At 42.9% G+C, this 13884-nt stretch overlaps 1 long non-coding RNA gene across 5 annotated transcripts; it reads right to left on the reverse strand.

Moving 5' to 3' along the window:
* Positions 1-580: 580 nt before the first annotated feature.
* LOC144319137 (uncharacterized) lies at positions 581-13126 on the reverse strand. Of its 5 annotated transcripts, XR_013385048.1 has the most exons (4): positions 5389-5860; positions 3238-3350; positions 3043-3160; positions 581-1556 (listed from the first exon to the last, which is right to left on the reverse strand). It is a non-coding gene; the product is annotated as an uncharacterized LOC144319137 (long non-coding RNA). The 5 variants fall into 5 exon arrangements; XR_013385050.1 differs by lacking the exons at positions 3238-3350; positions 5389-5860 and adding an exon at positions 12937-13126; XR_013385069.1 differs by lacking the exons at positions 3238-3350; positions 5389-5860 and adding an exon at positions 13037-13124.
* Between the last annotated feature and the right edge of the window lie 758 nt (positions 13127-13884).

Consider the following 13884-nt stretch of genomic DNA (forward strand, 5'->3'; position numbering starts at 1 on the left):
TCACTCATGGCCAGAGGAGTTCTTTTCTCACATTATTTGGAGAGAAATACTCGTGACTTGGAAAATTCTCCAAAGCACTCACCCTAGTGACTTGCATGCAGCACATATACAAATACTGGTTAACTGAATGACAGAATGAGACACCAAATTGTTGGGACTTATTCTGACCTTTATCTCTGCCCCTTTTTTTTTTGTATTTATAGCATGTGATTATGTCAGGTTTAACCTAAACATTATGTGGCAAAGAAATTATTAAAAATTAAAGTTCAGGGCACCTGGGTGGCTTAGTTAAACCGTCTGTCTTCAGCACAAGTTATGATCCTAGAGTCCTGAGACTGAGCCCCACATCAGGGTCTCTGCTCAGTGGGGAGTCTGCTTCTCTCTCTGTTTGTGTTCTCTCAAATACATAAATAAAATCTTTCTTAAAAAATTAAAGTTCAGGTTCAGAAATACGCTATTAAATTAATTTTCAAAGCTTCTTCTTTATAATAAATGAACAAAGTGTGTTGAAAAACCAGACTATTCTTTAAACTCAAAAATACATAATTTATTAAATAAGTCAAAAGAGAAATTTGTATGATTCATAGTTGATCAGTCTGGGCTCACTACATAATTTTGTTCAGCATAGTAAATATTTTTAATTTCCTTAAATAATGGCAAACTACAACCCATAGATTAACACTGGCCCACTGCTTGTTTTGTAAATAATTATACTGGAACACAACAATGCTTTTCTCTTTTCTTTTTAATGTTTTTCTGTGGCTGCTTTGGTGCTACATGGCAGAGTAGAGTACTCATACCAGCAATCCTGTGGCCTGCAATGCTAAAACATTTCCTATCTGGCTTTTTACTGAAATGGTTTCCGGATTCTGATTGAGACTCTACAAACCTCTTTACTAGTGATGTACTCTAACCTATGAAAAAGCTCAGGATTCCACCCTCTTCCTCTTTTTCCATTCCAAGAGTAGATATTTATGATCTGAATCAAGGACAGACAAAGGGTACATAGAAGTTGCAGTGCATTTTTGTTGGGAGGGGGAAAGGAGCCAAAAAACTCTCTTCCTATTCATGATTTATTCTCCCTCTTCTCATGCTGTCTTTGGAGATTGATTGCAGAGGCACAGTGGAACCACAGAGGTACTTGGGAAGAGTCACACAGATTCAGTTTCCAAAGAGAAAAGTCAGAGAAGAGTCCAGCCCAGCTGACCGGGACAGGTAAGAAAAAGCGAGCCTAAAACCAGCATAATCCTGGTGTTCATTCTTTAGCTCTGTTCCATTATGGAAAATGTTAAGATACTACAAAGTTGCCTTTTCACACAGAAATTCTCTCAGTGGTACTGCATTCTTCTAGAACTTCCTTTTCCATGTGTTATGGGCTGAATTATGTCCCCCCAAAATCACATATTGAAGTCTTAATTTCCTGTATTTCAGGATGTGGTATCATTCTTGAAGATAGGGTCTTCAAAGAGGCAATGAGGTTAAAATGAGGTCATGGGGGTGGACACTAGTAGAAGCTGTGGGGTGTCCTTAGAAGAAGAGGAAATCAGGACACAGACCTACACAGAGAAAACACCATGTGAAGACACAGGAGGAAGAGCATCTACCAGTCAAGGAGAGAGCCCTCAGGAAGAACCAACCCTGCTGACACGTTGATCTTGGAAAACCAGCCTCTAGAATTATGAGAAAATACATTTCTGGGGTTTCAACCACCTAGTCTGTGGTACTTTGCTATGGCGGCCCTGGGGAACTAGTATTCAATGTATCAGCCTGCACAGAGGAGTGGAAAACTATCATATCTTCTGCTCACCAGGTTAAATACCTGCTCTCCCCTCCTAAATTTCATTCTGGCTTACTGACTACCATTTCCATTATTTTTTAATATATACGTTTTCCAAATGTTTCTATCCATTGATTCAGCAATTCTACCTCCAGGAAATTTCCACACTAAGAAAATCATTCTATAGAAGCACAAAGCTTTATGAACAAAGATTTACATCCCAGTAAGGCATATTATTTTCTCCAACTTAAAAAAAATGGTATATTATAAACACTTTATTGTACAAAAAAATTAATGCAAAATACATGTCTGGTGACATTTTCAAACAATATGAAGATATGTAAGTAAAAAGTGAAAATTTCCCCTTACATTTACCCACAAATTAACTCCCCAGAGAGAACTATGGGACTGTATATGTTCATATATATTTATAAATGGAAATGGGAATCATTATACACAGTATTAGAATTTTTTCACTTATGATATCATGGTTATCTTCCTACACTAATTTAATTTCTCATCCTTCCCTGCCTTCACAATTCATGCTGTTTTAAAGAGTCACGTTGTCATCCTCCTGTCCTTCCCTATCGTTCTGCTGAGTATCTTTCTCTAGGCTTTTATAGAGTGCTAGCATATTAACTACCTCGCCCAGCACATATGAATGTGGTTGAGAATAATGGCTCTGGAGTCAAGCTGCCTGGGTTTGAATCCTGGGTTTCCTACAGCTGCTGTACCAATTATCACAGACTTAGTGTCTTAAAGCAACATAAATTTTTTATCACACAGCTGGGGAGGTCAAAAATCCTAAAATCAAGGTGTTGGCAGGGCTGTGTTCCTTCTGGAGGTTCCAGGAGAGAATCTATTTCTTCGCCTTTTGAGGCTTCTGAGAGCCTCTTGCCTTCCTGGGTTCATGGCCCCTTCCTCCATCTTCAGGATCAGCAGTATAGTATCTTCCAGTCTCTTTCTCTCTCCCTCCCTCTCTCCCTCTCACATATCCTCTCTCTCACACACACTCACACCTCGGGTTTCATTGTCACGTCTCTGACTGATATTGCTGTCTCCCTCTTATAAAGACCCTTGTGATGACCTTGGGCCCACCCAGATAATCCAGGACAACCTTCCCCGCTCAAAATCCTTAACTTAATCATATCTCCAAAGTTCCTTTTCCAATTAAGGTGACGTTACATTTTACTATTTTACCCTGCAGGTATATTCATAAATTCTGGGGATTAGGAGGTGGGCATCTTGGTGTACCTTCTACCTACCATGTCTAGAAGCACTATCTTGTTGGCAAGATATGCCTCAGTCTCAACATCTTTCAAAATCATCCCTACTCATAAGGTTGCTGTGAAGTTCCAGTGAGTTCATTCATATGAGTGGCACCTGCAACACAGTATATGTTCAGTAGTGCTAGCAATTATTACAACTATATAGTTATCTATGTACCTTATTTGACCTACCATAGACTGCTGGCTCCTTGAAGAAAACAGTATTCCCAGGGACTAGCATAGCATCTGGGACATATAACGTGCTCAATAAGTGTTTGTTAAACTGACCTGCTCCACCTAGGAGACTATTATTTAGCCAGTAAAAATGAAAGAGAATTTGCAATGTTATTAAAAATATCATCATGTTACATTGTCATATTAAGTGACAAAAGCGAAATAAAACATGCATAGACAATCACAGCTGCTTTAAATGTGCAGAGCTAAAACTTATGCATAAAAATAGACTGGAAGGAAATATGCCCAAACATGAACAGTTGGTGGTCTTCGGAATGGTGGAATGATGGGCGATTTTTTCTTCCTATTTTTACCTTCAGATTTTCTCTATTTATTTTTAACATGTAAAAATAACGTCCATCTGATTTACACACACACACACACCTTGCTCAGACACGAGAGGCAACATGATACACTGAGTAAGAACTCTGGCTCTGAGTTACTATGTGCGCTACTGCCTGTCTGGCCCATCACTTACAAGCTGGGTACACTGAGGCAAGCTGCCATTGTGGATGCCGTTATTGTGTTTCTGCTTTACTGTGTTCCCACTTTGGGTGGGACTGTCCACCCAAAGGACTGTCAGGGTTCAGTAAATGCCCAGAGCATTGCAGGGCACACAATAAGCCCTGAAAATTTTGTTAGCTAGCCCTCTCACAGTTATTCCTGAGAGGACAATGCTGACTCAAACACACATGTAAAGAGTTATAAGGAGGCATTTGTTAGAGAAGGGAAGCAGAGAACACTGAGAATAAAACCAGCTTGCTAAATCTCCAGACCTCTAGGACTTATTTCATTTAAGCCCCTCTCAGGAAGAGATGCGCCAAATCTGGTATCTCAAGAGCATCTTGCAAACATTCTGTTTTTAGCAACAGAACTCCCTCCTCCGAAATCTCATTCAGATCCCCCAGATATAAAACAGATCAAAACAGCTGCTCTGGTAAAATGGGGGTCAGGCCATGCCTTCTGAGCTCTACGTCACTCTTACTGAGCTGAGGCTTCTCTGAGGATTCTTTGGAGAGCACTCTTCCAACACAAACCTAACTGCTTCACAAATTGTGATTTTGCCAACTTCTTCTGGGAAGGGGGGCACCGTGTCACTGGAACCCCATTGTGGTCTTAGGGGGGGCAAGGAGCAAAGGGCGTACAAGGAACAGCTGTACCCAGGCTTCCAAACTACTTGGCACAGCATTTGTGCATGTCTCAAGCCTGTTCCTTAGTTGCTGTTCCCTTCTTTGAGTCAGAACTACACAAAGGCATTGTGCTCCCACACTGGTCCTCCTCTTTCTCGAATGGCCCTTTGTTTACCCATTTATCAGCAGGTGGTGGCTGACATGTTCCTCTTTGATTCTGTGGCTCAGGAGGCAGCAGGCTAAGACCTGAGCTGAATAAACATCATATCATTTGGCACTGGCAGGATTCCTGGTAGCCTGGGTCAGGCGAGGTTTAAGGAGGATTAGGTTTAGATTAGAAAAGGGGTTGGGTTATTTTTTTTCCCCCTGTGGTCTCTTTTAAGTGCCTTAGGGTTTTGTAAGAGGAAAGTGGGCTGACAGCCTGGGCTCACTTGCTTCAGAAATAAAAGTGGTGAGCTTGCTATTCTTTTCTGGAGGATCAGAGTACGCGCTTCTCCCAACTGTGGTATCTCCATTGAGGGTGGAAGGCTCTTAGGAATTTGCTAAGAGCTCTACAGGTTTCTTTCTAGAGAACTCTGTGCATGTGTGCATGTGTCTACACATACACACGTGCATGCATACAACTGTACTCATTTCCAGGCGTTCCAGGTTGGGGGGATATTAAGAGCCTAGACAGTTCACTACTGGGAGGCTGCACTCTTTCCCTGCTGAGCTTGGGGGTGCTCCTCGGTGACCACTGGTCATGCTGAGTGGACCTCGTTGTCACAATGCCAGGTTTCCTTGGCAGGCTGGCCTTGGAGAGGCTAGCTGGGGGCCCTGGCAGTTGCTTTTGTTTATTACAAAGTCTTGCTCCACTCCCTGGTGACAGCTTGCAAACCAAAACTGTTTCATTTCCCAGTGACAAACAGGTTAGAGGGGAGAAGGGAGTGTAAACATACACACACACACACACACACACACACACAGACGAAGTTCACACCTTTTGAAAGCATAACTTCTTCTTAGAGTCCTTGGAAGATTGTATTTTCACCCCAGGGGTTGATTTTGCTTCTGGGGCAATCGTGGTTGGTTTTGCCTTCCGACAAAAGAAATTAAAGACTGAATTTTTCTTCCTCTCTCCTCTCTTCTTCCGCACCACAAACCATTTCTAAGAAGGGTGAGGCTCACATGTCTTTTTTTTTTTCTCAGATAAATGGATGTTCCCATTTATGGTTAGACAATGGAGTGCCCAGTCTACTGTTTATTCACTGTGTGACAGTGAGAAAGCCATTAACCTCTCTGAGCTTCAGTTTTCTCCAGAGATTAAAACAGTACCTGCTGCATAGAGTGGTTGTGAGAAATCAATGAGAGGCAACTTGTTCGTAACATTCTCACTCCAAGTGAACATTGGGAATGGCTTACGTATTATAAGCAGATTCTTTTCTTTATTTTTTTTTTATTTTATTGGTGTTCAATTTACCAACATACAGAATAACACCCAGTGCTCATCCCGTCATGTGCCCCCCTCAGTGCCCATCACCCGTTCACCCCCACCCCCCGCCCTCCTCCCCTTCCACCACCCCTAGTTCGTTTCCCAGAGTTAGGAGTCTTTATGTTCTGTCTCCCTTTCTGATATTTCCCACACATTTCTTCTCCCTTCCCTTCTATTCCCTTTCACTATTATTTATATTCCCCAAATGAATGAGAACATATAATGTTTGTCCTTCTCCGATTGACTTACTTTACTCAGCATAATACCCTCCAGTTCCATCCACGTTGAAGCAAATGGTGGGTATTAACTGCCTGTGGCACATGATTTTCCCTCCAGGACACCTTCTAGCACCTTAAATACATACATAAACTCACCCTAATTTGGTACAAAGAAGTTCTACATGCCACATACTGTAGGACGAGTAACTACTTAAGTGGCATCATTTTAAGGCTTGGTTGAAAGTTTACAAATAATACTCTTACCATGAAGGTGAGGGAACTTGCTGTGTCCAACCTAGTCTACTGTGTAATAAACATATTTTAAAACATTTGGACCCTGCTCTTCATTTTAATACCACAGTCATATAAAGGGAGTAGACGATATAGGTTTCCATAAAAGTTAACATTTATTAGAGCACTTTCCATATGCTAGTAGATATCCTATAAACTACCTAGTTTAATCCTTCCAATAACGCTCCAAGTAGGTACTATTATTATCACTGCCAGTTTATAAATGAAAACAAAGGGATCCCTGGGTGGCGCAGCGGTTTGGCGCCTGCCTTTGGCCCAGGGCGCGATCCTGGAGACCCGGGATCGAATCCCACGTCGGGCTCCCGGTGCATGGAGCCTGCTTCTCCCTCTGCCTGTGTCTCTGCCTCTCTCTCTCTCTGTGACTATCATAAATAAATAAATAAATAAATAAAATTTAAAAAAATAAATAAATAAATAAATGAAAACAAAGGCTCAGTGAGGTTAGGTAAATGGCCCCAGGGCCACAGAGCCTATAAATATCAGAATTGGTGGTGAATCTAGAGCCTCCTGCATTATGCTGCTTTGATCTTTCCAAATTTTTATGAGACATGTTGCCTCTCTTTACACTCCTGAGAACAATAATTTTCAAGTTAAGAAGTTCATCCTTGCTCCCTTTGATGGACCTGATGTCTCCCCCTAGTAAAAATCTCAGATGGCTTAATGCTGTCCAGAGCAAACAGCTCCAGACTTATTTAAAGCAGTCTTCCCATTGTTTGTCTTGCTACTGGGTAATTTATTTTTTAACCTCCGTGCAGAAGAAAATTATGTAAGTGTACACATCCTTCTTTGCTCATCAGTAAGGGAGGGGGGTGGGGTGGGAGTAATTGTGTCCATTTACATCATCCAAATGTTTGCTACTAAACATAAGGAACAGTTCTTAAAACTGTGCACAGACTCCCACGGTGGTGCTTATAAGAACTCACGCCATGGGCTCCAGCCTATTTTTTCATTTCTATTGGCCCTGAGCATGCTTTAGATCTGAACTAAACTTCTTTATGGGATTTTGTTTTCTGATTATAAAAGTGATATATGTCCATTGGAGGAAATTCAGAAAATATAGTAGAGTATAAAGAAGCCAATAAAATAGGGCCAAATTTCTTAGTGTGTGATCTGGGCCCAGGTTCAAAGCTCATTTGGCTTTGAATAATACCTGTGCAGTTATTTTTGTGAAGAGCTATAAAGAAAACCCCTTTGATTCTAGGGCAATTTCAAGGTATTTTACCTTAAGTCATTTTAAAGCAGTCAAATGAGAAAAGAAGAAAAATTTCCCGCTTCTGATTGTTATGGATGAATCTCCAGAGAATTGTTGAATGGGGGAAGAGTAAGCTTCTGACATTCCCAAATGCTTTGTATAGTACGGCAAGCTGGATTCTTGCCTTAATATCTAACACTTCCAGCATGATCTGGAATCTTGAGTTTCCAAAGCTGTGGTTTAAAAAGACTTAGTAACCAGAATTGTGATTTCCCACTCTCCATTTCTGTCCACTTTTCTTCCTAGTCATGAAAGATTAAAATACTATACCTAAAAAAAGAAAATTGCAAAAATCGAATTTTCCATAATCACATGTGGCTATCTGCAGTATTTACTATTTATATCTCATCTGAACAAGATTCAAAGACTGAGTTACTCTCACGTATTTTCTTTCTCACTGTTCTGGCCATCAGATCTTTTAAATCTATTGAGAAGTTGTTTTCACACACTGACTTTATATGACCATAAGAAAGAAAAAGATCATGCCATTTACTTGCCTGTGTCCCTAAATCAACTCTATTTAACTAATACTTTGTATACAGAATATCTCCAGCAGTATGTAAAAAAAAAAAAAATTAAATAGACTGGAGCTTTGTTTTCTTCTGTTTCACTTGATCTGAAAGATCAGAGAGGAGTTAATTTTATTCTAAACAGTGGCCCTTTCCGTGTTGTCTATGGGCCTATACCCTGTAATGCAATTAGTGTTTTCAAATTTACAGCCCACAATCTGAGAGGCATTAATTGCCTATATAATTGCTTATTCATGTAATATTTATTTACTTGCTTTTCACTCCACTTTGAGAACCTCAATGTAATTCATAAGTATTAACACACTGTAATTATGTTTTACCGCAAGAAAAATATGATGAATGGCCATTAGAAAATTTAAACCAGTGTTGGCTTTGCAACTGACCAAGAAAGCAGATGTAAGATTTGTGATTGCGGCCTATCTCTTAGAGTAAATTATTCTTCTTTTTGTGCTGGGGTATACTGTTACATACTGGGGGAAAAAAAAAAAAAAGCCTGGATATTTTAGTATTGCCACGTGCTACCAGAAGAACATAATGTAAGTTGACTCTTCTTGTTTGAAGAAGTAAGTAATTCTGCCTCTAAGATGTTAGGGATATCTTTAATGAAGCACGTAAGATTTTAGTCTTAGGGTCCTCCAAATAACTGATCCTGCATTTCTAGAGCAACCTCTAAGAACCAACCAGCCAAACCAAAAGTCTAATAATTATAAATTTGGCATTTTCCAGGATGAAAAACAATGAACACACCAGCAAACATGATTTTGATACCTAGTTAGTCTGTCTAGGCACGTGCCCTTTGCCTTTTCCCTCTGGACCCTCGTGACATTTCTGGTCTGTTCCTTCTAAGCCTTAGATTGCTGACCTGTGTCATTTGTTGTCATTGTCTTAGCTGTTGTCACTACTTTTTTAGTCCATTCTGTTAGGGTGACGGAGCTCCATGCTGTGAATTATGATTTATAATCGCTTGTCTTGTGTTTATGACATTCAGCTTCTTTCCAACATGATTTATTGCTGACCTTGTTTTTAACATTTGGGCATGATGCTTTTATATTTCAAAGCTGACCTCTAATCTTTGTGTGTTATATTTTGTTAATCTTGAGCAATGGATCTGGGGAATTATGGCTAAGAGGGGCTGAAAAAGCTCCCAGCAATGTGATGGCAGCTGCTATGATTCACCAGCAGGGCCACGGAAGCTGATGTATAGTGCCACTCAGAACAGGAACTTGTTTGGACTGTAAATCTGAGTCACTCCCTGACCTAGTGATGCTCCACCAGGGCCTCTGAGTCTAGGAAAAGGATCATCTTCGACTTCATAGTGAATAACAGTGTCTGTTTTTCCAAAAGAATGAAGAAAGCTGTAAAGCCCTCTTGTTTACTTTTAATTATACATTTTTCAGGATCCCTGAGAGACTCAGCAGTTGAGCTCCTACCTTCGGCCTGGGGAGTGACCCTGGAGTCCCAGGATCAAGTCCCAAATCAGGCTTCCTGCATGGAGCCTGCTTCTCCCTCTGCCTGTGTCTCTGCTTCTCTCTGTGTGTCTCTCATGAATAAATAAATAAAATCTCTTTTAAAAATTACACATTTTTCCTAGCAATATACTAATTTAATAAACAAGTACCTGTGTATACCTCAACATCTTGGTAATATTACTCATGTTCACGTTAGCATGTTTAAATGTTGATAACTCTATCATTCTAGCCATTTGGGTTCTGCAAACCCACAAAACAGATGTGTCCCCATGGGGACATACTTTGATGGTCTTCTCAAAGCTTTCAATTTGACTACATTTTAAATTAATACTAAAGGAAATAATTATATTATAAAATTATAGTCTCCCCAAAGGCTTTTGAGTTGAAATCCCTATTGTGCTAGAAATTGATGATCATTGGATTTAGGTACACCTCAGACATCATAATTTTCATGAAGATTAGTTCTAGGGGCACCTGGGTGGCTCAGTGGTTGAGTATCTGCCTTCAGCTCAGGGCATGATCCCAAAGTCCCGGGATCAAGTCCTGCATCAGGCTCCCCACAGGACGCTTGCTTCTCCCTCTGCCTATGTCTCTGCCTCTCTCTCTCTCTGTCTCTCATGAATAAACAAATAAAATCTTACAAAGGAAAAAAAGAAATATAAGAATCTAAAATAATGTTTTCTACACAGTAGATACTCTAAATCTGGATCTAATGTAATTAATCTCTCTAATATTCTAACAACTCTCATTAAATACAGTAGTTTATGAAAAAATTTCTCTCTCTCTCTAGTAGTTTATGAAAAACAGCAAGGGGAGCCTAAGTGGCTCAGTTGGTTGAGCGTCCAACTCTTGGTTTCAGTTTAGGTCATGATCTCTGCAGTCACAGGATGGAGCCCCACACTGGGCTCTCTGCTCAGCTCAGAATCTGCTTCAGATTCTGTCTCCCTCTCCTTCCCCCCTTACCCCTCCACCTACTCTCTCTCTAATTAAAATCTTTTTTAAAAATCAGCAAACTTTTCTTACCTAAGCATAGTATCATCTTTCAAAAAGAAAACTTCACTGCACCATCAACAATTATTTCTTATTCGTCTTACTTATCTAGTCAAGGAGTATACGATAATTGAAACAGATGAAGAGAAATCATGAAACTCTGTCCCTGCTCCAGTTGGCCACAGTTGATGATGAGATTTCAAAGAGGAATAATCTAAGCAGAGTGAATTAGAAGACTGAACTGCAGAAGATCCAGAAAGACAAGAAGAAGCTATATATGGATACAGAATCTGAAAAATGTTAAGATGAAACTCAGGCAAGGTGTTCTGATGTATTGGCAGAATGCAAGTGGCTGCTGGACCAACTCCTGGTAGTCACTTAAGCTTAGAAGTCATTATGAACAAAAAGATTCATTCAGGAGAATGCCTAAGAGAAGTCTAAAAGAGACACTTAACAAAAAAGTGATGAATTCTATCAAAGGAAATAGGAGGAGGGGGGACCAGAATAATAAAGAGACTTCACCATGTCCCAAAGGCTGTTTGTGCATGTCATCTGTTTCTCAGAGAAGGCCTGAAAGAGGGGACTCTCACTATCATCATTTCATAGATGCGGAACTGACACTCACATGGCCAGTAAAGGAGCAGGGCAGAACTTGAACACAGATCTCCAATTTTAAGTTTATTGTAACCCTCTCTAAAGGAACATCAGTTGTGATGGTTTCACTGAACACTTATGACTGATTAGCTTTATGATAATAGGCAAACTATTCTTCTGCCTTAAATACGTTCACCTGAATAGTTTGGGGAAATGGTTAGAAGCCTTAATCATGGTCACTGTCTTTCAGGTTGTTTCCTATGTCAACATACTAAGTTTCTGAGTGATATGTATGTCCCAGAAGAGACTTCAGGCAAATACACCCACATTAATACCAATTAGGACTTGACTCCAAACTGATACTGGGTTTCCTACACGCCAGACCTCAATCAGGCTATGTCATCAACTCTGGGTGAATCAGACTTAGCAGAAAAGCAGATCAAAGGTAACAGGCTTGATGATCACACTCAGAATCACACGGACATGCGTTGGTCATCTTGCAGGATATTTAAAAAATAAAATTAACTGAAACATAACACATACAGTAAAATACACACACCTTAAAATGTACAGTTTGATGACTTTTTACACATGTATACACCCATTTAACCACTACCATCAAGATATGGAACATTCATGGCATCCACAGGCCATTTCAGAGTATCTATAAAAATGAACTTCCCCACTTGAAACTGTCAATGGGCAGGAAGATAGCCTTTACAGACTTAATTGGGCAGGCATTTCAAGCAATCGTTTTAAGACTTAGGGAATTCTTAAACATTTAGAGGGAGGCCCCAAGGTTAGTATGAGGGTGGGGTAAGCCTGTAGCTGAAACTGCTGGTGTGGGCTGTTGCCCTGTGACATGCCACCAATCTGTGGCACTCCCAGCTGGTTCCCCTCTGAGGAGCCGCTCACCCCAGCTGGTTCCCCTCCGAGGAGCCGCTCACCCCTCCGCTGGTTCCCCTCTGAGGACCCCCTCACCCCTCCGCTGGTTCCCCTCTGAGGACCCCCTCACCCCTCCGCTGGTTCCCCTCTGAGGACCCCCTCACCCCTCCGCTGGTTCCCCTCTGAGGAGCCGCTCACCCCTCCGCTGGTTCCCCTCTGAGGACCCCCTCACCCCTCCGCTGGTTCCCCTCTGAGGACCCCCTCACCCCTCCGCTGGTTCCCCTCTGAGGACCCCCTCACCCCTCCGCTGGTTCCCCTCCGAGGAGCCACTCACCCCTCCGCTGGTTCCCCTCCGAGGAGCCACTCACCCCTCCGCTGGTTCCCCTCTGAGGACCCCCTCACCCCTCCGCTGGTTCCCCTCTGAGGACCCCCTCACCCCTCCGCTGGTTCCCCTCTGAGGACCCCCTCACCCCTCCGCTGGTTCCCCTCTGAGGAGCCCCTCACCCCTCCGCTGGTTCCCCTCTGAGGACCCCCTCACCCCTCCGCTGGTTCCCATCCGAGGAGCCGCTCACCCCAGCTGGTTCCCGTCTGAGGACCCCCTCACCCCTCCGCTGGTTCCCCTCTGAGGAGCCACTCACCCCTCCGCTGGTTCCCCTCTGAGGAGCCACTCACCCCTCCGCTGGTTCCCCTCTGAGGACCCCCTCACCCCTCCGCTGGTTCCCGTCCGAGGAGCCGCTCACCCCAGCTGGTTCCCGTCCGAGGAGCCGCTCACCCCTCCGCTGGTTCCCCTCTGAGGACCCCCTCACCCCTCCGCTGGTTCCCGTCCGAGGAGCCGCTCACCCCAGCTGGTTCCCGTCTGAGGACCCCCTCACCCCTCCGCTGGTTCCCGTCTGAGGAGCCGCTCACCCCAGCTGGTTCCCCTGCGAGGAGCCGCTCACCCTTCCCACGTGATCTGAGTCAGGCTAATGCGACCCCCAGCAGCTCCAGGGCTGGGTGGAAGTGGGCCTAAGCCAATGAGCACGCTGCATTCCCCTGCTCACAGCGATTGGCTGAGGGATGGGCATGTGACCCACTGGCAGCCAATGCAATGCCGCCTGACTGCCGAGACTGAGACTCAGGCTGGCCCCTGCATCAGCGGGCGTGAGGCGCCGAGGAGGTGTGAAAAGTCCGCGTGCTCCATTTACGAAACAACGAGCAGAGGACATGTGAGAAGGAGCCAGCATCGGTGAGAACAGAGCCAACAGGGAAGTGAAGCTGATCCGCTGACACGGCAGGGTCCCTTATCCACCATTCCTGAAATAAGATCTAGCTCGATTTTGAAGTTATCCGACTCCTGGGATCTCTTTCGGAAACCAGGTTGAATTGGGTCTTCTGTCCCAAGCAGTCAAAATGACCTAATAAGTATCTGAAAGGGCTAAATTATGCTCTATGAGGGAATTTTTCTTCTCTTAAAAAGAAGTGGGCACATAAGGGAGGAATAGAGAGAGTCTGTCAAATTGTTGCAGATAAGGATGAAAGACTGGTTTTTTGACGACAAATATGATTAATATTGTAATTATTAATTTTGTGTTCTGGTTGCACAACTTTCACCTTTCCAAAACTTTAGTAAATTTGGCCATGTACAAGAATACCTCCTGTGGGGGCACCTGGGCTCAGTGGTTGAGCCTCTGCCTTTGGCTCAGGTCGTGATCCCCGGGTCCTGGGATCAAGTCCTACATTGGGCTCCCTGCAGGGAGCCTGTTTCTCTCTCTGAT

Source organism: Canis aureus, chromosome 1 (genome assembly GCF_053574225.1).
Source record: "Canis aureus isolate CA01 chromosome 1, VMU_Caureus_v.1.0, whole genome shotgun sequence".
Lineage (NCBI taxonomy): Eukaryota > Metazoa > Chordata > Mammalia > Carnivora > Canidae > Canis > Canis aureus.